Source organism: Dermacentor variabilis, chromosome 4 (assembly GCF_050947875.1).
Source record: "Dermacentor variabilis isolate Ectoservices chromosome 4, ASM5094787v1, whole genome shotgun sequence".
NCBI lineage: Eukaryota > Metazoa > Arthropoda > Arachnida > Ixodida > Ixodidae > Dermacentor > Dermacentor variabilis.
This window is the reverse complement of record NC_134571.1, coordinates 68564261-68577089: the sequence shown is the minus strand read 5'-3', so window position 1 is coordinate 68577089 and position 12829 is coordinate 68564261.

Genomic DNA, 12829 nt, shown 5'->3' with positions numbered 1-12829 from the left:
AACGAAATCAGGAAAGCAACAATTTATGATAACTCAAAGGGAAGCTCACTACTTTTTGTAGCGAGATCGGGGGGCCTTAGAACACGCACCTATAAAGCGAGATATAAGAAGGAAGAAGAAGCATGTGTTTTCTCGTGATCAAGATACATTCCAACGAAATTCATTGGCGTTATGGTCACTTTTTGAAAGAAAACGCTGCTTTTCTCATTGAAGCACAAAAATAACTGGAACACCAATGCACTTCGCCGAACACTTTGAAAATCGATAACTCGAAACTGCTGCAGTCCTGAGAATTCGTTCCAAGTGAATACGTCTTGCGAGCTCACCAGCTATAATTCATATATTGAAATAGTAGTCTTAATGTTAATTATTTAAAAGTGTAATTAACGTAACTAAGTTAATAACTTAATTGGGTATATTTATTTATCTTGGAAGTAATGGCAGCCTGATTGAGTAATTTAGATCAAGGATTAGAACTGTGCTATCTGCCACATGCAATCTTTCTTATATTTCTGCAGCTAAAAAAACCCAGTAATGAGAATATTCTTCACGCTTATCTCTATAAATTAAATTTATCCTACCTTGTCGCTAACTGTCTGGTATTTGTCTATCTTTTAAGAATTTTTTCTACTGCTTTCGACAGAGCTTCCTTAGTTTGTGGTCTTAGTTCATTAATCAGCCTAACGGGAACGTCGTCAAGCCCTGAGGCTCTGCGATTAGGAATTTTCCCTTCGGCTTTCTTCCAAATGAAATTTGTCAGCACCAGCTCCGTTTCCATATGGTTCTCTTTCATGCTCTTTTTTATTCCTCAAGTACAACCTCGTCATTTCCTTGGAAAGATTCGGCTGTTAATTTTCGGATGTAATGTAATGCCGCTTCTGCTTGCAGTTTGTTTCCATCTTAGTCTAGGGTATGTTGTACTGTTGTTGACTTCATGTCTAACAATTTTATGTGGTTACAAAATATTCTAGGTGCAGCCTTCTTTTTCTAACGTACTTCTGAATACCAAGGTTCATTTTCACCTTTTATCTTTGCTTGAACTAGTAGTTGAACCATAGATTTTTTTTCTCCCAGTATATTTCCCATTTATTGGCTGCATAATATCCTGCGACAGCTGCGCTTTTTTTGCCTGCCTGTGCCCTCGGGATACTTTCTGTCGCGCGGCGATCGCTTCTCGTATCTCCCTGTTCCCTTCCATCTTTTCGGTTTCTTTTTTTCCTTTCCAACGAACATGTTGTTTCTCTTTCCGTGTTTCTGTCGTTATTACACTTAGAAGCTCACTATATTCCCACTCTTGGCCTTTTGCTAAGTTCTTCCTCGACTCTTGTGGCTATATTTTTTCATTTCTTCAGAGTTCAAATTTGTACTTGCCATTCTTCGCCCCTTGCTCTCTTTCCTGACTACATATTCCATTTTCAAAATGATGCGTTTATGGTCACTTCCTATGCTCCTATACCTTTCCTCGTCAATGACCACTTGCGTCAACTTATCATAAATTCCTTATGTCATCACACAATAATAAATGGTCGATTGCCAGTTTCCCACTTCCCGCGTGGTCTGCCCATCCCACTTAGGCCCTGTACTCACGATAACGAGGTTATGTTGCTCACAAAGTTCAAGCGCTGACTTCCCGTTGTTGTCGGTACAGCCATCTGCAGATCCTGTATGTGGACATTCATGTCACCTAATACGATTATTTCGGCGTCATTCCTGAAACCCCTAATATCAGCACTTAGGCATTCCGCTAACTCTTGATTCTGCTCCCTGCACTCATTTCCTGTCCACAAATATGTTACGCCCAACCAAGTGTTCTTTCCACTCCTTGTGCGTAACTAACGATGATCTTGACATTCCGAATTTACTTTTTTTCTATTTTGCTCCCTAATGAATGAGTATTGCGACTCCGACTCCCTTTTTCCCTATTTAGTTCTCTACGTTGCACCCTTCCCAATTATAATTCTCAATTACTGGCGGCTCTCCTTAGTCTCTAAGGCGCGTTTCTGTAACCGCATACACCCCTATTTGTGCTCTATTTAACTGCTCCTCAATCTCTACCCACTTTTCCTTTCTTCTGCCCTACATGTTTATGTAGCCTATTGCACAGCGAGCTCTCTCTCTTGTTTTCCTCTTTTTTGTGTTATTGACGGCGATGCCATTCTGAGGTTCCCCTTTGGGACCTTCTTTATTACTACCTGCATTGGCCTCCTCAGCACCCGTAAAGCCCTCCCCCCCCCCCTCCTAAAAAAAAAAGAAAAAGCAACTATGCGACCAGCAAGTCGCTAGGCCACTTGTCGTTCAAGCCTGTGACTGAAGTGGATCCCGTCTCGTTGAAAGCCACCATACCTTCTCACTTCCCTGCTTACTTCTACAACCTCGAGCCATCGGCATACAGCGCCACCTCGGGTCGGGGCATCCGGGCGCGCACCCGATTACACCTCTTTGCTAGGGAGCGCGCCAAATGGGACAGCCAGAGCCAAAGTTGCCAGCGCGCGTAACCTCGGAGACCACGGATGTACCCAAAATCCCATGTAGCATGAACGGCGACATTTACCAGGGCTGCCAACGGGTACGCGCCATCAATTTCATCGCAACATGCAGCGCACACTACGTGCTATGTGTATTTTGCCCATACACTAAAGCGAACGGTTACAGCAATAGTGGGCGCATCCTATTGGTTCACAAATTCTTATACATACAAAAGTACTAACTGCCTTGGATGCTAAAATGCAGGCCATAGCAGACGCGATCTGCGAATTCGCCCAGTCTTCATATAAGCGGGCATCCGACTTCTCATCCAAAAATATGTGTTAATTTAGAATGGATTCCTGGTCATTAAGAGGCAGAACGCAATCAGTCAGCTCATTCGCTAGCCACAGTTGACGACGTATACAGAGCTCTCCATTCCATTGACCAGAAGTCCCTTCTCCTAAGGCTGGTCGAACTGAGCACCACAGGCAACGCCACGCTCGATCCAAAAATGCTCTCTGATCCCTTATGCGCCTTCCAGCTTTCTGGTACGCGCAGATGCATAACTCATCCAACTATCTCGGACCCTCACTTTCCTTATTGGCGCAATCATTCATCACATTGAGCGCAGCTCAGGCCACCGCATCCGTTTAGTCTGCGGGCAGTATGCTGACGCTTTGCACACGTACTGGGAATGTCACCACGCCCTCTCCTCACCCCAGATTTCCACGCGCCGCCAACATCTCCCAATCCAGTCCTTATAAACCTGGGGTAGCCCCAAGGCCTGCCCTATGGCTGATCCTGCTGCGCCACGTCGGCCCCATTCAGGCGACAGCGGCACCCATCGCCAATTCACCACCGGGCAGTGCCACCTCCACAAACAAGAACGACTCCGATTTCAGTGGTCATGCAATAAAGTTTTCTTCTTGTGTGAAAGTTTTATCCCGATCACTAAGTGCGGACAGCTGGACTAGTTGGTTGTGAATAGCATCATGAATCATCGATCTAGCGCACAAATAAACACGGACGATCAGAGAGGGGCAACAAGAACGCCGGACTACAACTGAATTTTATTCATAGAAAGCGGGGCTTTATGTAAACTGTGAGCGCCTGTGGTACACCCAACCGCTCACACATACTTCCTCGAACCAGGCCGCAATCATCAAAGGTGGCAAAAACCAAATCGAGGCAAAAGTTTCACATCCCTCATGAACAATCTTGCAAATCTCCCGCCCTACCTAGCTGACGAGACACGCACGTTTGCCCTGAGATAAACAAGATCTTTTTTCCCTAGCACCACAGAAGGAGCACTGAAGCAGTAACTTTTTCATTAGAGATAAAAAAAGAGCTTCAAAAATATACCGGTTTTTCTGAGTGCTGAATTTGCATTGCATGCTGGCTTGTGCGAGCAACGGCGAATGTGGTCTGCTAAACGACCACGGACTTAGTGAAGCAGCATACCTGCGATGCTCTAGCAAGCAGTGATGGTACAATGCAGCAGTGATGGCAAATATACTGGGAAGACTCAATCAACGGATGGAGGAACAACGGAAAAAGCTAACTGAAAATTTTCAGTGTAGGAGAGCGTGTTGTTAGAGTTTGATGGTTCCTTGTTCAACTTTATACGGAGCCAGTTCGTCGAGTTAATAGCAATGACATTTAGTGCTGATATAGGTCGATTTTCCTTCAACATAGTTTAAGTGCTTAAGAGGAAGCTTTAGCTCGGGTGCTCCTATGTATATGCATGTAAAAGGAGAATTCATTTTTTTCGGCAACCACTGCACCAAACTTGACGTGGTTTCCCTGCATTTGAAAGAAAAACTTAATATCTAGAGACTGCTGGTATTGAATGTTTGATTTAGGTCGTCAATTCTTTATTAAAAATTGGCAAAAATCGAAAATTTTCAAAAAACGAAACTATCAAGTTTACGACTCCGTAACTCAGCAATGAAAAATGATAATACAATTATGTGAAATGCATCTAATATTACATCTAAAGCGGACAAAATTGATATTTCACACATGAATATAAAAATATTTAGTAACATGGAAATACAGCTCTTGCAGAACCCTTGTAAACAACGTAACAAATTCACGTAAGATGTAAAATGACAAATTGAATTTGTCCGCTTTCAATGATCTAATAGATGCCGTTCACAGAACCGCGATATCTGTTCTTGATGCAGAGCTATGAATTTGTAAACACCATGCTTCTATTTTTTGCAAACTTTCAAATTTTTAAGAATTCTTGTAACAAAATTCTGGCCATAAATTGAAATTATGCTTCCAACAGTCAGTAGAATTTAACTTTCTCGCTCAAATGCAATAAATTTCAATAAGATTGGTCCGGGAATTACCTCAGAAAGACGTTTTTGCGTTTTACATGTGTTTGAATAGGCCACGTCGGAGTTTGGCCTGAGCTAAAGCTTCCTCTTCACTTATGCGTATACTAAGTTCTGCTGTAGCGATCGCATTTATCAGTCTCAATGATGGCTTTTATCCTACATTCGACAGCGAAGCTGTATGGGGCTAAGATCCCGGGTGCACGCGTGGCAGCTGTGTGCAGAACTATCGTGAATTGGGCCGATCCTGGTGACAGTTCAGAAAGGGTCCAAGCTCAATAGCAAATACCCCTGCGGGCTCGCGGACCTGCAGCGCGCCCTTGAGCTACCGTTGTCACACCTAGCTATAGGACCCAAACTATCATCATCAGCAATGGCTCGATCACTGTCGTCTTCTTCCACAGCTGCCTCGTTGGCACCCCTCAGCGCTGTTGTTGTTGTTGTTGTTGTTGTTGTTGTTGTTGTTGTTGTTGTTGTTGTTGTTGTTGTTGTTGTTGTTGTTGTTGTTGTTGTTGTTGTTGTTGTTGTTGTTGTTGTTGTTGTTGTTGTTGTTGTTGTTGTTTTGAGTGGCCGTGGCACATACCCACAGGGGGGGGGGATTGGCCATGAATCGGGTGGTTCAATTAGGTGCATAAAAATAATAATGATAACAAGGTAGTTAACAATTTGAGCGTTGGAGTTTAAAAGTAAACGTTTTGTGCTTGGAGAAAAAGGGAAGTAATCAGAAGAAAACCGGGCATAAAATAATAATAAATAATAATAATAATAATAATAATAATAATAATAATAATAATAATAATAAATAGATAAGAAATAAAAGAAAGCAATGGCTGGGAGGGAGAACGATCAGTCTAACATGGAAATCGATTGGTTTCAATGAGGTAATTTTGGATTGCCAAGCAAACATTTCTGTGGCTGAACCTAACAATGGAGGCTCCAAAAGATAGCATCACAGGCACTGATAAAGTTAGACCAATAGAGCGAAGCGGGATTTCGAGTAATCGTTTTCTTATAATAGAAAAACGTCTGCAAGACAACAAGAAATGGTCTATTGTCTCCGCTTCGCCACAGAATGAGCCTAATGGTGAGGGGACCAGACCAGACCTGTGAAGGTAGAAGTTCAATGCAGGTATACGGCAGCGCAGCCTCGTGATGGACATTTCAATTTTCCGTGTTCGGCAAAAATCTCTGTGCCAAGGGTGTAGGAGATGTCCGTAATCCACAGAGTTGGTAATTGCGGAGCCTGATACCGCCTGTATAATGACACTCCTGTGAAATCTAGCAGCAGTAACATAAGCAGTCAAAGATCAGCAAGGGACAATCGGGCCACTTATCGATGCCTTGGCTGGAGAATCTGCAATTTCACTTATGATTAGTCCTTTATGGCCAGGCACCCAAATCAAACGCATGCTTCTCAAGTACCCAGGTACCGATGAATGAAATGTCCTCATCCCGCGAGATCACTAGAAGCAGTAAGAGATGAGCCCAGTGATAACGAATCAGTGACTATCACGGCGGATGTAATTGATGGTCGTAATTTGCGTAATGCCAGCACCACGGCCATGAATTCGGCTAAAAAGATCGGTATGAAATCTGGCAGCCGAAGAGAAAATATCCAATCGAGAATCGGGGAAAATATTCCTACTACTGCCCGAACGTGCTCGTGACAATGCTCACGCGTTCGTTATTATCGTCGTCTTCAGCTGGCTCCGTTGCCGCTCGTGATTAGAGCGTAGAATTTCACTTCTGTCGTCGTAATGGGGAGGCCGCGTTTACGGGGCTATGAGCCATTGCTTCAGGGGGTGTAAGCCATTCGTTGCCTTACGTGACGTACAGATTTAACAACAGATGTGATACGCGAATGTGTGTACGTACCTATGTCGTCAAGATTGCCACAAATCAGGAAAATAAATACGTTCGAACCTTTGCTCAAAATCCTGTGTCACTTCCGTGTCATGCGCAAAACAGCTTCGCTGGTCATCCGCCTTCGCAGAGTGGAATGGTTCAGGAATTTTTTCATGTAAGCTCCTTCTGTTCCGTACCTTCTTATCTTCTGCTAGAATTTATGAGCAGCCCGTAGAAAAAGGACCAGTCACTTTTGACTGCCTCGAATGAAATATATTTTGGATATTGAAAAGAAAAAGAAAACCGGCACAACTTTGCGTCAATGTTGCGTTCCTCTTAACGCATATGAAATCCAACAATAGGAAGGAGTTTCGCAACGCAAACGTATAATACGCGGAGGGGGGGGAGAGGGGGATTCGGTGCAGGACGTAGCGAGAGGGGTAGAGCGCTACGTTATTAGGCGCGAGCGCCAAAAATGTGCATGCCACCAAACTAGGTCACGCTCGGCCCTTAGCGACCAGGGAGAAGGAAAAGTAGTCCCTGGCCGTGGCAGGCGATGGTGGACTATCATTCACCTATCCTCCTCACCAACGACCTGGACATGACTCGGGGATTACCGTTGAGCCTATACCCGGAGGAAGGGTTTCGTGTGGCGTCATCATTTGACTCCGATGCTAATGCGCGGTTCACTGACCTTCGCTCTCTCGGTGAAGTAGGCTATGCGTCATGAGCTTAATAATTCTGTAAAACGGTGCAGGAGCCGCAGCCTTAGCCAGACCGGCCTGCACTAAGTGTGAACCTTACTTGGACAGCTTTCCTACACCCGCCTTCATGCGTCTACATTGGAACCATTGCTGCGTTTAATAAATTTTTCACATGCGTTCTTCGAGTTCACGGCGCCCATACATGCACTGTGCTAATCATGCATAAAAAGACGCTGTCTTATTCCTAATGAAACTTATTAATATTCCAGATTTCACATTTCTCCTTGAGCAAATATTTTCGTTATGACAGACATCCCTTGTAAAGACAGACACTTTTAAAAGCCTCTAATAATAATGTAAACAGTAGTTAAAACTCGAATAGCAATCCACTATTCCCTCTAATAGTAGTTGTTACTGACAGCGGTTGACATTCGCAAAGCTTTTCGAATTAGGACGCTTCGTGTTGCACGTATAGAAGCAACGTGTCGCGATCACCACGCATTGATTGTGGTATTCTGCACGGTATTATTCAGGCGAGGCATGAGGGGCAAGGAATACCGCACAAGTTGTTTTTTTTTTTTTTTTTTTTGACGTCGTTGTGCCCTCCGTATGCACCCAGATCAAGCTCTCGCGCTGCTTTTGTTTTTGTTCTTCTTTCTTCTATTTTGGCAGTAATTACAACCACGTGCTCGGGCATACTATTAGCGAAGGTGGCCGAAGGTGGCGGGTGAGAAATTACGGCGGTTGATATTCGCGCTTCCCGAGGAACTGTGCCGAATTAAGCGCCTCTCGCCGTGGGCGTCACTGGCATAGCAATGAGGCAATAGTGGCGGTCAGAAGGCGAACGAAATGACGTGGTATGTGGGTCACGGGGATGAGAGCAGCATAATAATGTTCTACCTGAGGTGTGTGAAACGAAAGCCGAACCGAGAAACTAATGAAAGAAAAGGAAAGACGGAAAGACAAAAGGTAGGAAAAGAAATATACGGGATGACCATTTTGAAGTTTTATGGAATTTTTAAAAAATAGGTTGTTGCAGATAACATAACTTTGGTCCTTGAACTGGATCATTCAGAGAAGCGGACATTCCTTGTACTATAAATTGGAACTAATTAACAAGAAAAATGCTAATTATCTTTTGGATTAGTTACTTTACGGCACATATTACAATTTAGGAGTTGTAGTCAGGGAGTTTGCAAGGCCCATCTACTTGGAATGAATTTCCAGAGTGACTCCAGTTTGGAGATATGTGCCATCAAGCTTGCCCTAATTAATGCACCGTTGTGTCCCATCATCGGTACGTTAGTAGCGTAACCTTCCGGACGCTTCAATGAGCTCGTGCAGAGAGGTAATCATCGAGCCGTGGCTTGCGCGCCCAATTGGCCGGCCCCAGAGGACAGGATGTTTGGCGTTGTAAGTGCTAAACCTAGATTACCACTTGGAAATATGAAGAATATTGTGCGGAAGGAGAATAGCGGTGGCAAGAAATAAAGATCAATAGTTTCTGGTTCATTACAAAAATAGCATAGGTTAGTTATGAATAAACCAGGTCTATGACGGTAAAAATTTAGGCGAGGAGAAAGAGAGAGAAACTTTATTGCAATTGTAAAGATTTGAAGGAAGGGTGGTAGGAGCCTCTCAGCCCAGGGCCACTGGCCTCTGCCGCCTGCATGACCTGGCTAATTAAGGACTTTTGTCCTGCCAGGTCGGAGCGGGCGAGCTGTGCCTCCCACTGCTCCATTGTCCTATACTGGTATTTGGTCTGTGAGCGTGCTTAGTGCACTCCCAGGTTATGTGTATTAGGGTAGGTATGCCACCGCATCAAGGACAGTTGGCCCTATAACAAGTGGGATACATGGCGTTTACCAGTTTTAAATGGGGGAACACCCCGGTCTGTGTTTTACGCCAATCGGCGGCCTCTTCCCCGTTAAGTTGTGGGTGAGGCGGCGGGTATATTCTGCGGACTCCACGCTGATGAGCAAGGATGTCTTTGGCATTTAAATTGGTGGAATTTTGTGAGGGATAGTGCGGGTGGTTGGGGTTAGAAGAGGACGCCGTCGCTCGGTTAGTGAACCCTCGAGCTAACGCGTTAGCCTTTTTGTTCCCCTGTACCCCCGCGTGGCCCGGGCACCAGAGTAGGCGATGATGGTGGTTGAAGGATTTGGGGATTATCGCGAGGCTAGCAGCAGTCACGTGCCCCTTGAGAAACATGCGACATGTCTCCTGGGAGTCCGTGACCAAGACCGAGTCCCTTTGCGAACGCTCCGCGTGAGCGAGTGCGATCGCCACTGCTAATATTTCAGCCGAGGTGGTGGATCCCGCCGTGGCCGACGCGGTAATTTGCTGTTGGCTGATAGCGTTCACGACTGCCAGGGCGTACCTCCTTTGGTAGCGCTGCCCGGTCGCCTCTGCATACAGAGCTGCGTCCGCGTAGTACGGGTTGTACCTATGGTTATTAGAGTACGCTGATTGAATGTGTTGTGCGCGTGCTTTGCGCCTTTTTAGAGCGCAGCTCTTTGGCGTCCGTTCCTGGGTTTCGCGTCGTCGTCGGCGTCGTCGTCGGCCTCGTAACCAGCTCCGCCCCCCTTTCATCCCCCCAGCGCTAGCAGCGACCGACTGATACCGCTGGATGCCGCTGACGCCGCTAGAGAGTCAAGATAACGTGACTGCATAGAACACCGTCGCCGCCATGCAGAAAGAGGAGGAAAGGGTCCCCCCCCCCTGTTCTTGTGTGGCGGATAGCTGGGGTTGACTCACTATCGCCGTCAGCGGCATCAGTCAGTCGCTGCTATCTCTTCCCTCCTCCCTTTATCGTGTTGTCCGCTTGCTGCGCGCGCTTCTGCCCCCATCGTTTGCCGCTGGGTGTACACGCCGCCCCCCTCCGCTTCCGCTTACTGCTGGTTGCTCTCGACGGCGGCGATGAGCCTCCGCTTCGGCGGCGCGAACTGCAGGGTCTTCTCGGCGGCGGCGATGAGCTTCTGCTTCAGCCTCGCTTACTGCTGGTTGCTCTCGACGGCGGCGATGAGCCTCCGCTTCGGCGGCGCGAACGGCAGGGTCTTCTCGGCGGCGGCGCTTAGCCTCTGCTTCCCCCACGGCTGTGACAACCTCGCGAGGCACTTGTATAGATCTCGTCTTTGAGAATCAAGCATTGGTGTACCAAGTCGAACATATATCAGTCTATTTCTCCGACCACAAAGCTTCCTTCATGACTGTCAAGAACTGTTAGTGGAGTCTTTGTTAAAGGAATACGTGTGAAAAATAAAAAAAAATTATGTGATAGCGCATACATGTGTTGCTCGATTTCTTTGCCTCAATCTATCCAAAAGGTGAAACAGCTTATTTGCTGCGCTCAAATTTCGCATTAGGAAGTAACGTAATCGTCGGTAATTTTTTTTGTTGTTGTTGTTCTTGTTGTACTCGGGATGCACATTCTTTGGAATTGGGGCTACTGTAATTTTGGATCTCATCGAAGGAGGGAGAGGTACGGCCTGCTCTGTGAGATAAATGGGGTATGCTGGGATATTGAGTCTAGCCAATATTGCCCTACCAGTTTTTGTGAAGCTGAGGCGCTCCCTCTGTCGCATCAGGGTGGCCTGCCTCAGTTCGTCGAAAGTATTGTGCACTCTCAAAGCTAACATGCGCTCTGTTGAAGTACATTTATGCAGGCCGAGAGCCGCTTTGAAAGCGGTTCGGATTAGTGTATTAGCCTGCTTTTCCTCCTCCCTGTTCAGGATTTGGTACGGTAAGCCATACGTTATTCGACTAACCACTAAGGCCTGTACGAGCCTTAGGGTATCTTCTTCTCGCATCCCCGCTTTTCTATACGTCACGCGACGTATCATTTGGGCTATGTTGTTGGCTGTGGATTTGAGGGTCTTGAGTGTCTGTACTGCTCTCCCGTCGCTCTGAAGCCACAAACCCAGGACTCGCATCGTGGGTACCTCTCGGACTGATCGGCCCTGAACCACGATGTTAATCGATCCTCTGGATTTGAAGCCTTTCGCATGTATCCGGATAACCTCAGATTTTTCGGGTGCGCACTTCAGGCCACTCCATTTAGAAAATTTCTCCACCGCTAATACTGCGCTTTGGAGCGTATATTCCTTATCCCCTAGTGAACCTCTGTTCGTCCACAGCGTGATGTCGTCTGCGTAAAGCGTGTAACCTAAGTCGGGTATCCGTTCCAGATCGCGCGCGAGGCGACACATCGCCATGTTGAAGAGGAGATAATATAGCTCCTTGAGGTGTTCCTTTGTCAGGCATTTTAAATAAATCCGAAGTGATTTGGCCAATACTGATGCTCGCCTCGCGGTTGGAAAGCAACGCTCTTAAGTAATTGTATGTGCGCTCCCCACAACCCGCGAGTTCGAGTTCCTCCAATATTGCGGCGTGAGAGACGTTGTCGAAGGCTCCTTTGAGGTCTAGTGCTAGGACTAGCCTCTCGTCGCCGTACGGTATATTAGTTAGAATTTAGTCTCTAAGTAGGAGGAACGCGTCCTGGCAAGATAAACCCGTGCGAAATGCTATCATGCAGTCCGGGAACCAGCTCCGCTCTTCCAGGTATCGCCGCAATCTGCTATGGATAACCCTTTCATAAAGCTTATCTAGGCAGGACGTGAGCGACACCGGCCGTGGTGTATCAATCGAGGGATTCTTTTTTGGTTTGGGGATCATGATTATTTTAGCCAATTTCCACTCTTGGGGCAAGTATCCCTTGGGCCAGCACTCGCTATTAAAAATCTTTGTGATTTTCGCTAGGGCTACCGAATCCATATTTCGAATCATTGCATTTGTGATCGAGTCTGGGCCCGGTGCCGAGTTTTTAACTGCGGATTGTGCCACCTCATACACTTCCGCATACGTTATATCTTCGTCTAATTTAGGGTTCGCCTCCCCCACGTATTGTCTCCTCGCGCACGACGATCCCATGGCAGGTGAGGGTCCTATGTACTTTTTCTGAAGCGCATGGACGAGATCTTGGTCTGTACCTTCGAAGTTGACTGCTATAATTTGGAGCTTCTTGTTATTCTCAGTACGCCTGCTCATCGGGTCTAGCATGCTTCGTAGTATTCGCCACGTAGTCGTCGTTCCAAGAGTTCCTGATAAGGTTCCACAGAACGTCGCCCACTCGTTTTTAGCGAGCTCGTTGGCGTGGCCTTGGGCTTGCTCTGCCAAGAGAGCGATGCGTTCTCTCAGGTGTTTGTTTAGACGTTGCCTTTTCCACCTCTTGGCCAGTTTCCGCCTCTCTTCCCATAGGCTGACCAGGTGAGAGTCTATAACCGGCACCTCCGCTGTACGCTCAATGGCTTTAGTGGTGTCCCCGTGTGCTCGTCGAAGGAATTCAGTCCATTCTCGCATGTTGGTCGGGTCTGTATCCGACTCCTCCAGCGCTCTCTGCAGTTCTCTATAACGAGGCCGGTCAGTTAATTTAGTCATTCCTATTGTTCTCCGTGTGTTGGGCGTGGAGAGCGC